This window comes from Ylistrum balloti, unplaced genomic scaffold (genome assembly GCF_031769215.1).
Source record: "Ylistrum balloti isolate Yb309-2 unplaced genomic scaffold, AGI_CSIRO_Ybal_v1 Utg369876, whole genome shotgun sequence".
NCBI classification, from domain to species: Eukaryota; Metazoa; Mollusca; class Bivalvia; order Pectinida; family Pectinidae; genus Ylistrum; species Ylistrum balloti.
The window spans coordinates 1,633,685-1,639,904 of NW_026782016.1; positions in this window are offsets into that span (position 1 = coordinate 1,633,685).

Genomic DNA, 6,220 nt, shown 5'->3' on the forward strand with positions numbered 1-6,220 from the left:
ATTCCTCGCAAAATGTGGGCACAATCAAGTACCGTGGAGGGGTTGTATAATGTATGACCAAAGATTGCCGTTGTGTCACATTAATATCGGAAACATATTTTAAATGTCATCGTTGCTGACGTTGGTATCTCAAAGTTAGAAGCAAAAACTAAGGTAACACCCAGATGTCTAACACGAACGCAATTCACAAAACTAATTTTCGAGATAGGAATATACGTATGTGTATAAGTATTGTTGAAACCTGTGAATAAGAAACACATGAATCCGTCAGATATAACCCCTGCTTGTGCAATTTACGTATATTTATCTCATGCTTTGATTGAATGTCATTTGAAATGAAATAGACATGAAGATATATAGTTACGACCTTAGTAATGCAGAGCATGTTTAATGTTCTGACAACCAATGGGATTCAGTTACATGATAATGACTGCACAGGTACATTGGTTCAGTTCTTCCGAAGAAAAACGCTGGCTAAGTAACTTCTTGATTGATAGAACTGAATTTCCCTGGATATCAAGTAATCTATAACAAGTTCTGGAATAGCAAATTAAATATATGAAAACATGACACGTAGAGGTGGTCAGCAAGTTACATTTTAGAAAGGGAGACGTTGGGGCACCTATGTTTCTATTCAGAGATTCAAAAAAGGGAAATAACTCTGCAGTCACGATAACTCCGGCTGACAGAGGAAGCTAAGGATTAAAGCAGAATAAAAGTTTGTATAAAATTGATTGAAACATTTTGGAATCAATGTCTGCATTTGACACAATTGTGTTGTTTGACAACAATAAAACACATACCAAACATTTAAGCGATCTCGAAGTGTTCGAAAACACAAATACACCTGCAGATTTGTAAATGTCTTAATTAGTCAATTAAACGTACGGCTTTGTTATCAATACTATGTTTCAGCAGTTTTCCCCAGAAAGTCTTGGCTGATTTCTAAAATAAACGTGTTACATTACTACATTTGGGGAGTCTTGGTGATGCTACTTAGCCAGAAGGTGTTGCCAAAGACGCTTGATCTACTCAGCCTATTAAAGTATAATATACGTACTGAAGTGCGAGCGAGAAGCAGAAAGTGGTCCAAATATTGTTAGCTAGTGGTACACTCATTCCTTTAGCGAGCCATCTAACCTAATTAGAGCCGCGTGGTATAGCAGCAGAAGACAAACAGCAGGTCGCGTTAAATAGGTAAGCATGCGACTTCTAACGTAAAATGTCAAGTCTCCATATACATTATGTTCAAATATGGTCGATTATTGACAAACGAATTGATGTCTATATTTAAATCTGTGTATTTGACTCTGAAGATTCAACAATGCAAATGGTTTCAAAACTGCGGAAAGTGGTATTCTAAATCTGCCTCCCCGAGTTAATCAGGCGCTGATGAAGTTTGGACGGATTCGTCGTTAGTCGTCCGTTAGAGTGCACAAGACATTTGTTGGAGCTGTTGGGCATGCAGACACATACCTGTTAATGGTTGCTAGCGAAATTAGCCCATTCTTCTATAACAATGTCTGAGGTCACTCTACGTTACAAAAGTACAAAGCATTATTCTTTTAAACACTCTCCTGTCGACTAATGAGTGATTATGATGTCAATGACAGAAGTACCACCATTCTTTCTGAAAAAAGGTAGTACATTGTTTCAGAAAAATTGATACAAACCGTGTAATATCGGTTCATTACCAAACTTCCTCAATAAGATCAGGTTGTATAAAGTTATAGTTGAACTGCAATTGTGTGAAATTTTAAACAATGCCTGCAACATGTATATTGCAAACATCTTCTCAGGTGCCTTCCTTGTGGCGTGGTAAACTCTCAACACCTGAATCTTTCAATATTGTCCTACTTTCTTTTCTTAGGAATTAATCCCATATTCATTATAATCACTGAATGGTAAGCATTCCTGATGGCTTTAAAATTTAGCATGGGTCTCCCTGCCAAATGCTTAGTAAAAGATGATCCTCCACCTTCCCTTGAATCGTTCTTTAAAATGAAATCCAAAATTTGCCGAATTATTTTGATTAATACATCATCAAAAGCGACCTTCATATTTGTTTTTTCAAAAATCTGATTTTTGTTGTCTACATGAATTGTTTGGTTTCCGTTTTGATTCGGTTTAAAATCTGTCCACTGTGTTGTCTTCCATTACGTTTTCACCCTTGCTGTAAATGTCATCAATGCTTTACCTGTTTAGTTTTATCACACAAACTGTCCTCCTCTTTAATTTCTCAACGTTGCCTGTGAGATATACATGGATACGAAATCTTTGATTTGAAACAACACGATCGAAAATTACACAATACAAATCTAGAGTTCTCATATAATTATGTAACAAAGATAAACGCCTGTATCTCTTTTATGAAAACTGTCATTTTGTAAATACCATCAACCATTACGATATTATAACGAACTGCTGCCGAAAACCGTAGAACACAAATTCTGAAAAATTAGACCTACATCTACTCGTGACATCACGTCGTTTATCTTTGACATCACAATGAAGGCTACATATTCTACTGTTCAATGATAATTCTATCATGCCTTGAATATATGGAATATTGGTCAAAATTGGGATGTTAATGAATTGGCAATATTAATAATATTTTTATGAATGTAATTGTTATGCTGATGTCGCTTAAAACATTGAAAAGAAATGCAGGTATATATATATATATATACACGAAGGGTTCCATTAAAGAAAGCAACGACTTCTGCAACATAAAGCATCTAAATATCCACTATTGTTGTATCTAAAAACCGTTGGCTCTATACAACACAGGTTAGTATCCTTTGTGAAATTATGTCTACGCTGCGGCCTCTTGAATTGTACTGGTCCGTGTGTGGAGGACATTCACGACAACACTTTCTAATATAAATCTATGAATGTGACTGGTGTTGTATTGGAAACCATCATTGTTATAGATCTACTCGTCAAAGGATTTCTACCAAGCTTACTCCCGCCAATATGCCCAGGACGTAAGCTTGTAAAATTCCTTACTACCGACCTCACAAATGACCTGGATGTATCCTACATATTGGTATCGTAACTAAACGTGTAGCAAACAAGGGTTTTAATAGCTGAACAAGACAATTTGTAATTTGTACAAGGAGAGTCACAAGTTGTAACTTTCTTTACATATATAAGGATATATTTTAAAGTTAACATGAAGAACAGCAAGATTCAAGCACACGTTCATTTCTGAATCTTCATGATGCTTAACTAAATAAATTGCCACACTACTGTGATTTTTCCTATTTCATTTATATATTCATAATAGCAATTGCTATCAATCCCATCTTGGAAACGGAGTGTATTGTACGATGTGTTATTTGTAATCATAATTAATATGTTTGAATAGACATTAATGTATTGTATTTTAATCGACAGCGTTTGTCTAGATCAAGCCCCGCGTGATGTATTGTGACGGTGTGATGTAGGACGCATCTTAGTGTGAGAACAACTTGTTGAGTAGTGTGAACGGCTAGACCTCCTGTACTGTGTAATATCATACCAAAATGTTTAATTAGAAAAGTATTTACTTTGACGTTTAACGTGAAAAAGTTAGCAAGTATAGCGTTGCTAAGTGTTACATATTTACCGTAATTTATCACCATGGTGACATAAAAGTATCATTTTGGACATATCTCTTATTTACGAGTTGTGCTTCTATGGGTAATGCGTAGCTTTAAGATAAGATAATGTAGGACAGTCTACCTTCAGATGATCCCCAGACTGTGATGGGATAGCAAGGATAGTACTAACACCACTGCCAATGTTTATGATTGGTTAATTTTAAACGGATACTGGTCGCGTGTTAACTAACCATCATCGGCAACGTTTGAACATTCACTGTTGTGGAAGAACAACTTTCGTCCCCGACAGCCCATTCAGGGCCAAGCCTGTGTGCCACAAAGGAGCAACGCCATTCAATAGTGTTTCCACTCCATGACAAGAGAGATAGTCCAACGCCAATAAAAGGTTACAATACAATTGTAAGCAAATCACTGTCCCCTAACATAATGAAATGATTCCTTGGCGCTTGTTCTGAATAGGATGGGATCTAAACCTTTATCGCTATCAAATTAAAATATTTCTCAACAATGCCTTTAAAATTGATCGTAAATACATTGGTCAGCGTCTTCCAGTGCCTCTATGTAAGCTTAACACAATGATTTCAGTTGGTTCTGTGTAGCATAAACCAGCTAGTGTTATAGTATAGGTTAAGACGAGAATTAAAGGTGTCGTGTTATGAAACTCGTCTATAGAAACTACCAAGTATTATCACTGAAAATTCACGAAAAGCATGCAATTTATTTAGCGGGCAAAACAAACTTGTACGGCTTAAAACGACTATGCTTTCTTATCCCCGGGTAGAGCTTGGACAGTGGTAATTATAAAATGACCACCAAATGGACAAAGGGCGATTGTCATGTGTCGCCAATAAAGCGACTGTTTTGTATAATGTCCTCTGTCCTTCATACGGCGCGTTAGATCAGCGGTTAAACAATGGCGGCCGCCCTCTGACAACTTAACTCGATGTCAGTAGGGATTTATCTGTGGCAAGTGATAGGCAGATTCTGAGAAAACCGGTGTGAGGAGGAAGAGAGCTCTCGGCCATATTGTAAGGGCTGGCAATGCACTGCAAAATAACCGGAACGGGCATCCATGCTATTGCATCAATGTCAATGGGATTTCATTTTGCGCCAATATTAGCAATATTCTCAGCAAATATATAGATGCGTCACATACTGCCTGTAAAATAAAAATTTGCGGACACGGTTTTTAATTAACTTTTTGAAAACATAAGCCAAGAAAGTTGACGTGAAAAGATCTTATCCTTAACATGCACTTGATGGATACGTGTATACATTGAACATCTAGTTCTCTGTAATTAGACCGCAGTGAACAGTGAACTGTGAAAGGACTTGCCCACAAAGCAAAGATAAGACACATATTTATTTGAATATAGATGATCTGACTGGTGAATTATTTCAATTCAGGAAAGCAAAGAGTTCCAATCGAACGTAGCGAGAACAATGGCGGTCTTTGGTGAGACAGGAACAGTCTCGAAGACGGAACACCTGTAATCAGTGGCGTAGTCAGGATCTAAAGTTGGAGGGGGGGGGGATCTGGCAACGCCGTGCGTCGCGAAGCTTTGGCGAGGGGTCTGGGGGTCCTCCCCCAGAAAATTTTGAAAATTTTGGCTCCATTTCCTGCATTTTGAGCGTATTTTGAAGGGGAATAACGACACAATAATACTGGGAAAAGTCGATAAAATGTATTGAAATAAATCAAAGTAGAAAAGATACAAATGGAAACAAAATAATGTCGGAATACATGTACATAACAATCCCCCCCACGTTTCACAAAAGTCACCTCTGGGACAATTGGGGGGCAGGGGGCAGGGGGCAGTTGCCCCTCCCCCCCCCACCCGACCCCCACCATTGGTATAAATGTTGCTTATTTTACCAATAATCACGTTTAAATCGTTCCAATAAGTAGGGAACCATTGCACCAGATTTCATAATCGCAACATTGTTCAACTTGAACAAGTGTTATAACGACAATGGTAACGCTGGTAGAACACGCGTTTCATAACAATTACAATGTTATAACAATTGTTTCGTAACTATGACAACAGTAAATAAATGCTGTTTCGACCTTTACTCTTGTTCTTCATATTTTCTCTTTTCCGTTCACCAACTATCTTTTATGAAGCATAAACAAACGACTGATGTGAATGGATCAGAGCTCCATCCGTGTAGATACTATTTGGTCGCCTGCGACAAAAATCCTAATTTTCAGCAAACTTGAAATGTTATATTGTCACAGAGTGGATAAACAAATCAAGCCACTTTTGCAGAACAATTAATTTCCAGACATTATGGTTCAGGTATCTAACAAGTAGGAATGTTGTGAATTTTGCATTTAGCTAGGTATTTTATAGGCAATTACAACCCACACATTACAGGAGTGATATTTCCTATCCAACATTTTATTTGTTTCTCCGATTAGTTCTCATTTTTTGAGAATTTGCTGTAAAATTTTCATGCTTTGTCCTGTTCAATTAGAAATAAAAATACTTTTATATTCCATACACGTTTTCCTCGTATTTTTGTCAAAATGTTTTCTTCCGTTGAATTTTGAAGAATTATGAAAAATCATAAAAATCATGTTACATTCTGGATGTATCAGTGTCAAAATATTA